The 17,422-nt window shown below is 34.9% G+C and overlaps 1 pseudogene; it reads left to right on the top strand.

Moving 5' to 3' along the window:
• The first annotated feature begins 6,536 nt into the window (after positions 1–6,536).
• Positions 6,537–16,482, top strand: LOC111017465 (tryptophan N-monooxygenase CYP79A68-like; annotated as a pseudogene).
• The last annotated feature ends 940 nt before the right edge of the window (positions 16,483–17,422 follow it).

Genomic DNA, 17,422 nt, shown 5'->3' with positions numbered 1-17,422 from the left:
AAAATAAATTTCTCAACCTTTTTAAAATGGGTTTTCTTTCATGGAAAATGATTAGGATTTTTCCCTCATTTTATTATTGAAAATAAAATTTCAGTTTCTTCTGGCTTTCTATTAAAATTGGGAGTTTGACTTTTTAGTTTTAAAACAAGAGTTAGTAATGTCTCCCTGGAGCTGCTTTACAAATTTATTTTAAAAAATGTCTAAAATTGGCGATTTTTTAATAATACCGATTTTACCCTTATTTATTGTATTTATATTTATTATTGTTATATATATATATATTTTTTTTTGAAATCTAAAAGATTTAAATCCTTATTTTGATTTGATAAACCTTTAATTATTGTGGGCCCAACCCAATTATTTCCATAATCACTTAAATCACTCCTTCATATATTAATTACAAAAAATTATAATGATTTCAAATTTCAAATTAATTAATGGGTAGATTTACCCATGATTTCAAATTGAAAATATATCAACCATTTTCTCATAGTTTCATAACCCACGATTTTCTTATCGTGCATTCAATTATGTTCATGTTTTTTCGTTATTTCATTTTCATTTTTATGTTAATGTAGTATATAGGTTATAACATATATGCTACTTGTACTTTTGAAATCAACATTATGTATATACGTCTTTAAAGTAGGATATAATTTGCATATCATGTATTATTATAAAATGTTAACAATTAATTATTCATATATATATTTTAGGATATAACATATACACCGTGAAGACTTTTGAAATCAAATATTATTATGAATATAATATATATATATATATATATATATATATACCTATGTATCTTATCTCAATTATTTGAACTTAGAGAGAATAATTAGATTTAATTAGGTTTCAAAAGTTCCCATATTTGGATTCTACGTATTAAATATGATATATTCAAATCAGACTCTTTATATCCATTTAGTTATAACAATTTTTTTTCTATTCTCTTTTTCCATCTTTGCCTTAATCCTAATTTCGAATTTCAAGTTTATTCTTCCATAATTTTTTGGTTCGATGTCTTATTTTTAAATAGTATGATAAATATATACTCCTCCAAAATATTATCTCTATATTTTCCTCTTATTATTTTTTTAGCGTTTTTGTCCAGGGCGTCTTTTTTTTTTCAATGGTATGATATACATATACTCCTCCAACCATTAGATTATATAATATATTTCAATGACCATTTTATAATATATTTATTCATTTTAATATTCTAATATACGGTATAGAAATATATAATTTTCTAAAAGGTTATATAATATATACTTTTTATTGTTATATACTAAACTAAGTTATATGATATATACTTTTTTATCTATCGTACAATACATAATAATATATCTCAATATTTATATAATATATACTGATATATATGATTTTTCTCCATAGTGACATATCTATTTTCTCAAACCCTACGCTTTCTAGTTTTTTTTTCTCCCTTCCACGACACCCAAGCAACGGCAAACCCGTGATGGCGCAACCCATGACAAACGACAAATTTTCAACAGCCAGAAGTGCATTCCCAAATTTGAACAGTAGCAGCGACAACATCCCTCCACGGTGGTGTGACTCCTTGCGTTGACGACATCCCTCCAAGGCGCTAGTTTTGCAAGGGTGACGACACCCATGGTGCGGCAGCCTCATGAACCTGATGGACGATAACCTCGTGCTAGATTTGTAGCCCAGAGATTTCTAATGACGACGGCGACGCCATATTTTTTGGGCACCGCTGGTGTAGTTGTTTCGGTTGTGCGGGTGTTTAGAAACTGCCAACGTGAAATACACCCATTGCCGTCGGAAAACACCAAGAACGATGTTGAAGGGAGGGGGGTTTGAAGATTTTTATCGAATTGGAAAACAGGGAGGCAAGATTTGAGGGGGAAATAGGGAGGCAATATTTGAGGGATTTGATTCTTTTTTCCAGTTTTGGATTTTGCGTTTATATTTTCATCAAATCTATATTACAAAGGATAAATTGGTATTTTTTGAGTGGATTCCATTTATTAGGAACAAATCTTTAGACAATAGTGTGTAAATGGGTAGTTAAACCATTTTTGTAATTTAAAACTCTAAATAGATTAGTTGTGTACTCATCCCTTAAAACAAATTAAGAGGGGTTTTCTTTGAAATTGAGAGTGTTTGCTTTTTAGTTTTAAATCAAATGATAGAAATAGACTTAAAAAAAAAAAACAAGTGAAACAAGTGTTTCAAATTTCAAGCGACACGTTAATATGTTTCTCAATATGTAAAGATATGCTTACTATTATTAGTGGCGTCGATGAATATTTTGGTTAAATAATTTGAAAATATATGTATTATAGTTTATTTGGGTGAGATAACGTAGGAATTGATTTTTTTTCTTAAATAATTTGGAATCGACTTATTTTTTTCTTTTTGTAGTTTCCATCTCTTTATCTCTTATAAAAAAGACAAACCTCCTAGCAAATAAGTAAATCTGACCAAAGAAAATAAAATATTTTCTAAAACAATTTAAGGAGGTTTTCCAATTCAAATTTGGCTCAAGATTATATATTTATTTGAATTAAAAGAAAAGTATTACTTAAATTATATCACTTTGTATATAATAAATTTTATTTTTCAAATTTTATACCTACTTAACATGTCTTGTTTAATTATATCACTAAAGATTAGATTTGATTACAAATTATTCATAAAACACAATCAACCAACAACAACTTTAATTTACTAATTCAAATAATTTACACGTAAGTATAAACATTGTTTTGTTCTGACGTTATCATCCCAATGACATTTTCATAAGTATGTTTAAAGGTGAGCATATAAGATCGAAAAATCGATCCGACCGACCAAAATCGACCGAACCAACGTCGATTTGATAAAAGTTTTGCTCGGTGTCGGTTTTATTAAAATAAAAACCGAGTTATGTCGTCGATTGGTTTGATCGGAAAGTAATTTTCGACCGACCAACCGGCATATTTTTATATTTTTACTTTAAAAAAAGAGAGAAATAACATTTAATAGTCTGTGGTGCTGCAGCAGCCGTCCTTGAAAACCAGCCCTGGCCGCTGGTTTTGAGGCCACTTAACTTCTTTTTTTTAAAAAAAACTACTTGTATTATTTCACTTTTATTTCTTCTTCTCCTCCCTTCTTTTTCTCTTTCTCTTTCGTTTTCTCTCTCTCTCCTCTTCTCTCCCCTCCATTTTCGTCTCCTCATCTCTCACCGATCAAAACTTTACATTGTTCTTGTTCCCATTCTCCGGCGGTGCAACCCACTCCACGGTGGCACGGCCACCCTCTTCTTCTTCTACTTCTCACTTCTCAGTTTCTACCGGCGCATCCTACCCTAAGTCATCTTCCTCCTCCGTTTCCATTTTTTTTTTCTTTTTTCTTCTTCTACCTTTCCTCTTCCTCAAACCGATCAAAATCGACTGACCGTCGGTGTAGCTGGTCAGTCAAAATCTTGGAATCTTCTAAAATCGATAAGCTCTGACCGACGGAAACAAACACAAGTCGGTGGTGGGCATTGGTTTGAGTCCAGAACCGATTCCGATCCACCGATGATCACCCGTAAGTATATTATTGATATATTTAGATATGATGGTGAAAATTGAACAATTATGAACTAATTAAGCTACAATTAAAGTCTTTATTTCTTAATTCAAAAAATTTGCATCAATATCCACAATTCCCGTATTTTTTTTCAAAAAATCCATCGACATCAACATGTTTGTAAAATCGGGACCTTGATATTTCCATCGACATCGACATTTCAAACATTGAGTGAAACCCTAACATCCTATTGTCATCTTCTTCCCTTTCCTCTTGCCCTAGCCGTCCCCCGTGGTTTTCATTCCCGTCGCCTAGCACCCCCGTTATTCGACGATGCAGCAGCGACAACGCTAAACCCATGAGCAGTGGCGCAACGCAATTCACGAACCCCCGATGGCCGCGAAGATACTCCCTGTAGCAGCCGCAGCTTCGTTCAGCATCGATTTGTGACGGGATCCACATCCCATGGTAGTGACTCGACGACCCACGGTGGCAACGTCCTCCTTCGACTCTAGTAGCAGCGGCGCAAGGTGTTCAGCGGTAGCAAATGAAACCCGAGCATGTAGCAGTAGTAGTTCATGATTCCAGCTCTCCAAGCAGTGGTGTGGCGTCCAACCTGTAGCAGCATCGTGCGTGGCGTCCTCTGACGTTTTCCCGACGGCGCAACCTGTTCTCTGATGGGACTGCATCATATCCGACAAGGCACGACGACGCAAGGTAGCGTAGATCCGGTGTTTCCTCGACAGCGCCTCTTGCAACACAATTTTAGCGACACCCAGACCCCCGTGTGCTAGACCCGTGACATTCTTCAGGTACAACCAACGACCAGCATGTATTTAGCTCGAACCCGGTGACCCTGAGCCCAATTATGGGGCGTATCACATTTGGCGTTGACCCGCACCTGTTCGAAGCTTGATTCATGATACCCACCCTTGTACAAAGCCGATTTGTGTTACCCACCAACTTCGGTATCTTTTCAGCACTTACCCATGCTCAAACGAAGGTCGATTTGAGTTATCCATTACTTTTCAGCGTGGGACCAGCAAGCCCGGATGCATTCAATGTCGTTTCTACAATGTCTAACCCATTCGACATCGATTCAGCAAAAACCCAATCGTTTCAATAAAGTTTAGTGGGGGTCGAACCAACACAAGAGTTAGGAGTTCTTAACCGTGTTTATAAGTAGTACCAGGGGCGGGTGTGTGAGTTGTGGTGTGCTATTGGAATGGTTTATTGTTGCATTCTAATATAATCGTGTATCGTTTGTATTTACAATTGTTGGTCATGGTTTGAGAATTTCTGATTGATATTATTGGATTTGCATCTTGATGTGCTCCTGTATATTATGTAAATGTTTTGTGTCATGATGGTTGGATGTAATTGGGAACTTCTAATTAATATGGTTGGAAATGTTTTGTGTCATGATGGTTGGATGTAATTGGGAACTTCTAATTAATATGGTTGGGAGTGGTTAATCTTGGGTGATTGAAAGCATGTTCTAAAATTGGATGCATGTGCTCGCTTTATGCTTACAGGGACATGACAATTGTTGAGTTAGGAGATCTGTACTTATTGGTTTGAGAACTATGAGTATACTTTTCTTCTTGTATGAATGAAAAGCATGTTGAAAAGTTGTGTTGCGAACAGATGTGTAAATTGATTGTCGATGCCCTGAAGAGACTAGTTGCTTTGTTATTTTGTGATTGGTTTGAAGTGATAAAACATGCTAGTTATTTGGGAAAATGGACAAAATAAGGGTCTCTTAAGTTTTTTAATCGTCCTTCTCAAAACACAGGTTTTTTAGTCACTGCTGACATCATCAACTTTGACAAATGACCTCTCATGCCGCTCATTGCTTTTTTTTCTCTTCAGACTCCATCTCTCTTCTCTCTCGTCCAATAATATTTTAGACTTCCCTCCTTATTTCCTCTCTCTACCTCCATCTCCCTCTTTTTCCAGATTTTTTTTCCTCCTCTCTGTTTTCTTATCGTAATTTTTTTTTTCTCATTCTCCCTAAAATTTTCTTGGAGTTTCTCTTTTCCATCTTCCCTCTTTCTCTATTTTTTCAGTAATTTTTTTTCCTCCATGATTCCCGTGACTGACGTTGGATGCATCAAAGCCGACGAAGAGGTCGTTCGTCGAAGAAAGAAGATCAGTGGAAGAGGAATGTGGGAGCGAGGTTAAGCGAGGGAGCGAGGTTGAGCGAGAGGGAGCGAGGTTGAGGGAGAGAGAGCGAGGTTGAGCGAGAGAGAGCGAGGTTGAGCGAGAATTGAGGACTATCTCAATATTAATTCAAATTTGTTTCCCGAAATCTATTCTCAATTTCATTAAATCTCTCAACGTAGTTTTAATTAAATTAAAACCCCTCATTTTGCTTTGATCTCTTTCATTCCTAATATAAAATTTAATCAAATGAAAATATCAATTTAAAATCTAATTACAAAAAGAAAGTATTCGAATTTGAAATTTAATTCAAATTTGTTTCTTTTTTAATTAGATTTTAAATTGATACATTTGATTAAAATTTAAATTAGGAATGAAAGATGGGAAAACAAAATTGGGGGATTTGAAAAGCAAAATTGGGGGATTTGAAATTCAATTATAATTAAAACTATTGAGAGATTTAAGGAGATTGATCAGAGATTTCGGGAAACAATTTGAATTAATATTGAGATTCCGTTTTTCTCAAAATTAATTTGATTTGATAAACATTAATTCAAAATTAATTTTTAGATACGGTAAAAAAAACAATCTCATTAAAAATATTATTTTTAGATTCCCTCGATCTCGCTCTCTCGCTCACCCTCGATCTTTCTCTCTCGCTCACCCTCGATCTTTCTCTCTCGCTCACCCTCGATCTTTCTCTCTCGCTCACCCTCGCTCTCGCTCACCCTTGCTCTCGCTCACCCTCACGCTCTCTCTCTCGCTCACCCTCGCTCTCTCTCTTTATCTCCTCCCCCATTCCTCTTCTACTGAGCTTCTTTCTTCGGCGAATGACTTCCTTCGTCGGCTTTGATGCAGCCGTCGTCAACGAAGTCACAGGAACCATGGAGGCTGCTGGTTTTAAAAAAAAAGCTCAAAGATTTAGGGGTTTTTTTTAAAAGTAAATTGCTTTTTGTGGTTAGTAAAGAAGAAAGGGAATAATAGTAATTAGAAAAAATATAGAAATATGGAAGAAGGAAAAGAGAAACTACAAGAAAATTTTAGAGAGAATGAGAAAAAAAAACTTTGTTGAAGAGGAAAAGAGAATAATGAAAAACGATAAGAAAAAAAAATCTGGAAAAAGAGGGAGATGGAGGTAGAGGGACGAAATCAGGAGGAAAGTCTAAAATATTAGTGGAGGGGTAGTGAGGGTCATTTGGTGTGAAGGTGATGTCAGCAAATGCCTATAAAACTTTGTGTTTTGAAAAGGATGATTAAAAAACTTAAAAGACCCTTATAGAATGCTTATTTTGTCCATTTTCCCTAGTTATTTTGTAATCTAGAGACAATATGGTGGGTGACTTAGAAGTCATGGGATAGAATCTTAGTAGGAGACTAAGAGTTGATTGTGTGGTATATCTTGATATGGAAAGTGAATGGAGAAGTACATAACCACGGTGGCAAATGGTCGGGGTTGATATGTCACTACTGGATGTCGAGGCTCCAGGTACAAAGGGTCGGGGGTCGATTTGCCAATCTTGGTAAAGATGAGTGTTAAGGCTCCGGGTATAAAAGGTTGGGGGTCGGCGCGATGAATCTTATGGTTGGATGTGTATTGGGCTTTGATGTGGTAGCGGTCAACGACCAATAGGTTGAGTAGTCGTTGAGGCCTTGGGTACAAAAGGTCAAGGGTCCACGCACAGTTCGAAATCTTGGGGATAAATGTCAAGGGTTAAACGCCAAGCTTCTGTAGAGGAGTGTCGGTGCCTTGGGTACAAAGGTCAAGGGCCGATACGATTCGAAGAGTGACTTCAAGGACTAATATAGTTTGATAGGTTAGAAGGAGTATGGAGGAGCTAGAGGCTAGGTGCTTTGCGGTCGAGGTTACTTTAATTGCATGTGTGTGTTAATGAGCGTTATGATTTATTATGGCTTTTTACAGTATCTAAGAAGATTACCATTTTTGTATCACCACCCTAGACACTTTTACCATACTTCTTTTGGTATTACTTCTCTTCTCTCTCTCCTTTTGTTTCTTTCTCCTAATTTTAAGAAAATTGGAGTTTTTTAACTTGATCATGATGATTCTAGAGTCTCAACCTATTTCAATTCTCTTCTATGACCATAAAAATAGTGGGAAATTAAAGCAAATGACGAAATCAATACTCTTCTTTGTTGGTTGAGTTGCTATGTTTTGAAGATATTTGTTGAATCTAAGAATAGGTGTTTTGATCCTTTTGAATCTTTGATCAAGGTTGGCTCTTTTTTAGCTATTTGATTGCGTGATTGCATTTGAGTTTTATCTATATTTTAGATATTTTATTACTTAGAACAACTTTAATTTAATTTATGGTTTTATGATTTTGGCCTCCATATCCCACTTAACCATTTTATTTTGTCACTTTTTCATTTTGTACTTTTGTTTCTTTATGTAATAATATTTTCATATATTATTTCATTCAGGCGTGTAAATCTTGTCTAGAACCACTTTTGAGACAAACAGAGAATTAATTATAGTTTATATGGGTCAATCTTTTTTATGTATGTTTTTTTTATATGTAATGACTAGATACAGATATTTGTAATTTAGTCAATTGACTTTTACTATTCAAAGTTTGATTTATCATATGTTCCATATTTACAATTCAAATTATCTAGGAGGTTCTTATGAATAAAAGTATTGTGGAATTTGATTTTTCAAAAAAAAAGTATTGTGGAATTTTTAGGTGCAAATTATTTTAAAGATGTAAAAGGGAAGTTAATTCACCACTAATTACGATTGTAGTTTCAAAACTATTAGTAAGAGATCATTTCAAATCGGACCAAAAAAATAACATTATTAGCGACAAGACATTATTGTTGTTACTAAATTATCAGCAACAGCAATGGCCAGTTGCTAATAATATTATCAGCGACAAGGAACCTGCGATGCGCTAATAACATTATTTGCGACGCGGCTGTTTAGTCGCTGATAATATTATCAGTGACAAAAGAGAATTGTCGCTAATAACGTTATTTGCGACACATGTTCCTTGTCGCTGATAATATCGGGCCATCGCTGTCGCTGATAATAATATTAACGACGCCCTATCCCTGTCGCTGATAATATTATTAGTGATGCCGCAATGTTTTTATCGCAAAACCTATAAACGACGCATTTTTAGCGACAATTTTAGCGACACACGGACGCTCGTCGCTGATAGCTTTAGCGACATAGATTGATTTTTAGCGAAATAGATTGATTTTTAGCGACAAGTTTTGTGGGTCCCTAAAAACCTATTTTTTTGTAATGCCTGTATTTATAAGTTGATTCTAGAGTTTCCCATAAATTTTCTAGGATGAGTTGGTCGGTATCTACATGCCACATTACTAATAATTAAAAGTTTATGTTTCTTAGACCATTTATTTTATATAAATACTATTACATATATAATTTACCAAAATCCTTACCCATTTAAGGAATTAATGTAATCATTTAGGTGTGTGTATATATATAACTACAGATTTTATAAGAGCTTTTGGAAACTTAACCTTCTAATATGGTTCTACGATAAGTCCACACAAGTCTTAATGATGGACAAGATGAAAGAGTTTAATTTTTTCTTTACCCTAGATTACATTTGGCAAAAGAAATCCATCCATTGAAAAATGTGCATTAAATTCTATATTCAATTACATTGAATGTGTATAGAAAAACAAAATAAAAAGAACAACCACATGTTAAATATAGACCAAGGTACATAGTACTATGTTTGACCCAAGGACAAAGGTACATAGTATTTTTGTAGTCCTAAATTATGGAGAACCATAAAAACAACAAATGGTGACCTCAATAGAGTTCATTATGGTGACCTTAGAAAAATGAAGCGGAAATATATCCTAAGCCTTTGAAAGAAAAACCATGGTCATAAATATTTTTAAGTGATTGTCAACTTGAACTTAATTAAATGATAATTGATATAGATTTGTGATCAAAAGATCACGAATTGAAGTCAAATCGAACATAGCTTAAAGATAATTGACATATACCTTCAGTTCGAATCCCGTTTGAAACTAATTTGGTTGATAAGTGATACCCATATTTTTCCACCAAAGTGGGACAAAATCAAACTTTGTTAAGTTTAAACTTACAATCCTACAAATTCGACCTATTCGAAACGAGAATTTGAATTTTAAATTCTTTTTCTTTTTTTTTTTTATTCAAACACACGAATGATTTCATTCAATTTTTGAAATCCTGTCAAATCGGAGGTACCAATTCGTTGGAAAGAAGATGGATAGTTAAAGCTTTGTTAATTGACTTATGGTCAATATCCTCGGGGTCTGTGTAGTTGTTCTGTCCCCAAAAAGTTGATGGCTTTTCCACAGACAATAATTAATGGGACCTCAGAATTTTTGTAAATGAAATGCAAAATTTCAGTAATCTCGTACTTTTCCAAAGCAAGCAAACTAATAAGTGCTACCTTTCCTAATAAGATATCATTTTATTTTTGGGATAATAATTAATACAAACTCTATGGTTAAATACATTTTTTTAAAATAAAATCTATATTTAAGTATGCTGTGTAATCATTTGAGAATAAAGAACTTGTGCTGTTTGTGGAGTGTTTGTCAATTTGAAAGTAGTTTTCATCAAAATATATTACAGGAATTTATATAGTTTGTACTTTGTAGGAGATATATAATGGAGAAATGTCACAAAGATAGTTATCTTCAATTCTTATACTCAAATTATTTTTTGAAGAAACAGGGGGACAGATTTAATTACTCCTCTAATTCTAGTTTGAAATATTTACCAAAAGTGAAAACAAAATTTGAAAAGTAAAAATACGGGTGTTATTTGATACTTATTTAATTTTAAGTTTGCAGTAGGGTGATTTCTCACCGGTCATATGTGTCGACATTCTGAAATGCTCAAATAGTGATGAGTCAGCATGGCGTGGTTCATACATGAAAGAAAATTGTAGCTCAAACCTTTGTAAAGTTGGGCCGAAATACTGGAACATGCCAAGCTACTGACTAAAGTTTCAAACTTTTACCGCTTAAGATATCAGTTGAAGCGACTATAAACTCATACCTTGATCATCTGAGTTATTAGATGAGTCGACCTATGCAATAATTCTGGAGGTGCAACCCTCCAACGTAATCCACAACGTCCCAATCTAAAAATGGATGACTTTGAGATGATCTTCCTGAAAATGTATAATCTCAACATTACAAATAAATAAATAAATAAAAACAGAGGAATTCAATACTAAACAAGGTTTTAATTCAATCTTTATCTTTGGAGTTTTCGACCACATTTTGGATGAATTCGGGCTGTTTTGGGAATAGTCAAAATCACTTATCGTTTCATGAATCATATTTTTGGTAAATTACAAAATTTATTTAAGAAAATTTAACATCACTTTAAATTAATGTGTAAGATATCAGTTGAAAGGTGATTTTGAAAAATTAATTATATTTAATTTTTTATTTTTTCAAAATTAATCATTCTACCATCACTTCTAAACACACTCTCAATGCTTTTTGTCGGCCACTCGTATATATATAAAAACTTTTCTTATCAATCAGTAATTTGGGAGACCAAAATTACTGCTCAACTTCCATAACCAAAACCTTCAGCTTCTTTGTGTTCATGGCTTCCATTATTATTCTTGTTAAGCTGAGGAAAATTAGAACGAGAAGCATCCCTTCCTCCCGGGCCAAAGCCATGGCCTCTTCTTGGCTGCCTACCAGCAATGTGGAGGCACACACAACCACACAAATGGGTCCATGCAACAATGAAGCAATTCAACACTGAAATCGCCTGCATCCGTCTTGGAAGTACCAATGTAATCCCGGTGACTTCTCCAGAACTTGCGCTCGAATTCTTGCAAACTCACGACGCCGCCTTTGCATCACGGCCTGTCCCTATGATCAACAGTATCTTGACGTGTGGATTTCGTGGCACTATTTTCTCACCCTCGGGAGACCAATGGAAGAAGATGAAGAAAATACTTGCTTCCAAAATACTCAATCCCTCAACTCTTCGTACAATGTCTGCCCACATAATCCACGAAGCTGACACTCTTGTGCATTACATTTTCACTCTCACCGCAACTCACAATAACATTGTGAACGTGATGAGCATAACGCAGCATTTTTGTGGCAACATTATTAGAAAAATGATATTCAATACAAGATATTATGGTGGAGGAAGGGAAGATGGAGGGATTTTTTTGAAAAACTGTAGACCCTTTCGAAGTTAATTGAAAAAAAACGGATGAGGGTTGAAGTATTTGGATTTTTAGGGTGTTGCATCTGTTGGAAAGACACATTTGGTTAGTTTTATACGGGACGGCGTAACGAGACCTTGACTGACCACCTGACCTTGACGGCGTAACGAGACCTTGACTGACCACATGACGGACCGACTAGATGCGTCTCTTTCCGGTTTTTTTATTTTATTTTATTATTATTTTGTTTTTACTTCCCTTCACATCTCATCCTAATTTTTATTAAACACCATAATTACGATATTCGTATTAAACAACTTCACTCGTATCTCATCTTAGAGGGATACATACGTCGTCGGTTTTCGTTGAATGGATATCACTACGTTTTTTTTCTTTTGAATTAATTGTTTTATATATTTATATTATTTTGTGAGTATTTTAGGTCAAGAGTTTATTACTTTATATTAATAAATATTCAAAATTTTGATGACTACTTTAAAAAAAATTATTTTATTCTTTTATATTAACATATGTCTTTCATCTTTTTATTTACTTAATAATTAATAAATTTTTATAATAAAATCAAATCTCAAGCTTCATAACTTATCTAAATTTTTTTAATTTTTGATTAAATGTACTTCATAAATACAAACATCAAAATTCATTAAAAAAAAACATAGTTAAAATTGAAATTGCATGTCTTGAGATTTCATTGATTACAATAAAACAAACCTCGAAATTCTTAGAAAAAAAATTAAGACTTAACCTAATTCCTATTCTTGGTCATTTGGATCATCATCAAGGATATTAGCTTCTCTTCGTTGTCGTCTTCTCCTACGATCTGGTATCACTCCTTCAAAATGCATCGATCGATTTATTTCGGTAATATTAGATAAATGGATTCTACCGCTATCAGTCATATTGGGCATGACATTCTGGAAAAAAGATGAAAACAAGTTTAATACTGGTAAAGGTGGTATAAAAATTTAGTTGTGAAGTTAATTACCAAATAATTATATGATGCTCCTGTCCTGGTGAGAAATCTCCTACTAATGCGATTGAACCAAGTATTATAATTATGATCAACGTCTGCACCCTCATTTATAGGGAGACCATTAATAGTATTATTTTGGCGGTTTTCCCACTCCTGAATCTGGGGAGCCAAAGTTTGTTCCCAATTTTGTTCATGACGCCCGCGTAGGTCATATGTGTGAAGACCATCTGTGTTGCAATGTACAGGAATATATTGCACCCACCCAAATTGACGCATAACACGGTCGGGAAATTGCAACTCTACCGCATAAAAACATATGAGAGGACTCCTAGTCGTCCATATATGCTGACCAATAAGGCAATACTTGGGTAAGCGCTCGAATAAGTGCCTACATGGCTCCCAAATAATCTGCATTAATTTTGTAAGATAAGCCCAAAAAATAAATCCAACGTTAATAAACAATCATACATAAATAAAATTAATAATACTTGATCCGGCATGAGTTGATCCAACATGAATCAGTATTGGATAAGTATGTGAGTCGGGGATTCAGTAACTCTAAAATCATCGTTCCATCTACATTTATGAGAAGTTGAATGTTAGTTTTTATTGAAGAAACATACGTGTGAATTACTTGAACTAAAAAATAAAATTACGTACCGTACTGCCAATGGTCTATCTCTTAAGTTATTCTCGTGTATATGGAGTCTATGGGGTGCTAATAAAGGGAAGCGATCCCATGCCCAAATTTGTAGTAATATAACTGGTCCTACTATATCTTGTGCATCTATAGCTACAGCTTTGCATAACTATCTATAAAGCCAGGCAAGGCAACCCGCACCCCAACTGTACTGTCCAGCTATACCAAAATCTGCTAGTAGAGTTAGGTACATCAAGTGGACTCTACTATTCGACTTATCTGAAAATACAATACCTCCAATAAGGGTAAGAATGTATGCCCTAGCATAACGTTGTAGAGCTACATCATCAACATCATCTGGCAGATGAGCAAAATCATCAAACTGGTTTGCCAACCATGGTAAGCTTAGACGACCACCAACTAAATCTCTTTCTCCTGGTGTAACTCCTAGTAATTCTGTACACACATCCCGCTAAGTGTGCTGGAATGATTCAATAAGAGCTTTCCCGTCTATAGGTAGTCCAAATTGGATGGTGACATCCTGTAATGTGACGGTACACTCTCCATGCGGCAAGTGAAATGTGTGCGTCTCTTGTCGCCAGCGCTCCACCAAAGCTGTCATCAAATGCCAGTCTAACTGTATTAAAATTCAAACGTGACACGCCATAAAATCCTACTTGTCGTAGATATGGATCTATACGAGGATCTGGACGTGTCACCCTACTAATAGTAGCCTCTCGACGTCTGCAATGTAAGGGGTCGGTGTATCCAGTTTGCCAGACTAACTCAGATCGATGGCTAGCTTGAAGATGTAAAACAGATGAATCATACGGTCCTGTGCTATTATTATCCTCCATATATAATAAAGTAATTAAAGATACCTGTGTTGTAGACAAAATCTTACTCCAAGTTTGCCATCTCTATTAAATTTGAACGGTTCCTACAACAAAAGAAAATTAATAATAAAACTAAAAAATAAAAAAAATAAACAATAAAAAATCAGATATTTAATAAATGGAATTCGAAAAAAAAAACAAACAAATACTGCAATTGTGCAGATGCAGAGGAACCTCTGCCTGAACCGCCGAAAGTGGATTCCTTGCATGCAGGGAATCCACTTGAATTTCCAAGACTGATGCGTCTCTTTAAGAGACACATCCTTAATAACTTCGTCTGGTGCGCTGAATGCATCTCTTGACGCATTCGTATAAAACTAGTCAAACACGTCTTTTTGAAAGACGCAAAATCCCAAAAATCCAAAAACTTCAAAACTCACCCGTTTTTTTCAATTAACTTTAAAAAACCCTTCAGTTTTTCAAAAAACCCGAAGATGGAGGGCCAACTTTTGAAGAAGAGCAGAATAATCAAGCCTTGTTTAGAATAATTTTGCATGTTTATGCATTTTCGGTATCAGATTACATTCCTTGTTTGAGATGGTTGGATTCGGGTGGACACGAGAAGATTTTGAAGAAGGCTTTGAAAGTCATTAGAAAGTATGACGAACCAATTATTAATGAGAGAGTGCAACGATGGAGAGATGGGAAAAATAAAGAGGTTGAAGATATTCTTGATATCCTCATCTCACTTCGAGACGAGAATGGAAAATCATTGTTGTCGATTGAGGAGATTAAGACTCAAATCATGGTAAGTATTCAATACTAGATTATAATTCTGTGATATTATTAATACGTATGATGATTGATACCATGCATATGAGTACGCTAGGGACAATATCTCTATTGGGATATGACTCAGGGCTGCATATGCTACTGCATTTAATTTAATACTAGCTAGGATAGTTAACTTGTTTAATTTTCAACAACTTAGTCGTCTTGGTGTGAAATCCTCGAATGACGAACAAAGGCGTGGTAAACCTTGATGGCATAGTCAAAGGGAAATTCATGGTTGAACTATCGGAAAAGGCAAGGTGCTCTCGGTGAAGAGGAGTTGAACATGGTTAAGGTGATGTGCTAGAAAATAAAATACAGATGACTGGTAATTTATGGAGAAGCCAGGTGATACTTTGTTCAATGGGAGGATTGTTGGCATACAACCAAAGTCCTACATTGGTTAGGGAAGAGACAACATCTCTATTGGTATGATACCTTTTAGGTGAAGCCATGATTGCCTATGTCCAAAGTGGATAATATGATACCATTGTGAAAATATGGGGAGGGTCAGTTATCTCAAACAACACTAAAAGTAAATTTTATGTATAATTTTCACACATCCATATATACAATTATTGTATATTATATATACATATTTCTCGAAGAAATTACATTACTATGTGAACCTTTAATTTCTCATCACAATGACAGGAGCTACAAATTGCAACAATAGATAATCCATCAAATGCAGTAGAATGGGCAATGGCAGAATTGATGAATCAACCAAAGATTCTTGAAAAAGCAGTTGAAGAATTGAACAGAGTAGTCGAAAGAGAGAGGCTTGTTGAAGAATCTGATATCCCCAGACTCAAGTATCTCACAGCGTGTGTAAGAGAATCATTTTGACTCCATCCCTTTTCACCATTCAATGTTCCCTATGTCTCAAACTCTGACATTGTTGTGGCGGGTTACTTCATCCCAAAAAGTAGTGAGGTCTTACTAAGTCGGTCGGGGCTCGGTCGAAATTCAAGGATTTGGGAGGATCTGATGCGGTTTGATTCAGAACGTCATCTAAAGGACAAGACTGCTGAATTGGCATTGTCAGAACCGAGTCTAAGATTCATTACATTCACTCGAGGGAGGAGAGGCTACATAGGTAGCTCACTTGGCACTACTATCACTATGGTGCTCTTTGCTACGATGCTACAAACACTTTCATGGAGCTTACCACAAGGAATGACAAAGATAGACTTCTTTGAGTCAAATGAACTCTCCCTACCCAAGCCATTGTACCTATCTGCCGAGCCACGTCTATCTCGTACTATACGTACCTAGCTTAGAGCAAAATTGTTAAATAATAAGACATGTTTTGAAAGTCATTCTAAATATGACTAAAATTACTTTTGTCATTACCACATATGCTACACTACTGCATATAGGTTTGTGTTTCTACTCTTGATTATTTGTTGTGTAGGTAAATTCAATGTTGTGTGTAAGTAATATTCAACAAATTTCTTATAAATATGAAGAAGTTAGAAACTTTGCGTGTATTAGATGACATTTTTACTTATTTAAATTTTCACCAATTCACTATGTTATATAAGTTTATCATCAACCAATTTTAACATTTATCAATAACCATCATGGGTATCATTGGTAAAAAAAAACTAACGTTAATTAAGAGGGAATGGATTCAAATCATTCCTATGTGTTCCTGGTTCCAAATGTTATTGTAGGGTCAAGCGGGACAGTGAGCTAGCTTGGCTTTACACTTGGATAAGTGTTGTACTTTTCACGTGTCAAATTTTATCCCACATTTTTATTTGAAAAGTTGTTGAAAAAAATAACTTTTGGCAGAGTTAATATTATTATTATTTTTTTGGAAAGGTAGATATATTCAACCACAAAATGGACCTCACAGCCTGAGGACAAGGCACATAAACAATGAGACATAATAACCAACCAGCAACCAACAACAACAAGCACAAAAAACAAACTCACAACCCGAGCAAGACAACTAAAAGAAAAACAATCAATATAATAAATCCCAAGGCAAAATAATTATCGGCTGAGTAGACAAGCAACAACTGTCAGGCCAAGTAGTACATCGAAAATAAACATCACTATGGATAGCACGGAACAAGATGTAAGACGGTTTAACATGCCTCCATGGATCTGAGCATTCCACTCATTCCAAATATGATAAATAATCGCTGACCAAGCCAGCCGCCACACATGGCGATGCGAAGACTTTGCCTGCACTAATGCGACAAAC

This window comes from Momordica charantia (genome assembly GCF_013281855.1).
Source record: "Momordica charantia cultivar OHB3-1 chromosome 6 unlocalized genomic scaffold, Mcharantia_2.0 BLBB01000006.1, whole genome shotgun sequence".
NCBI lineage: Eukaryota > Viridiplantae > Streptophyta > Magnoliopsida > Cucurbitales > Cucurbitaceae > Momordica > Momordica charantia.
The sequence above is the reverse complement of the archived record's forward strand: the minus strand, read 5'-3'. Positions and strand labels throughout refer to the sequence as shown.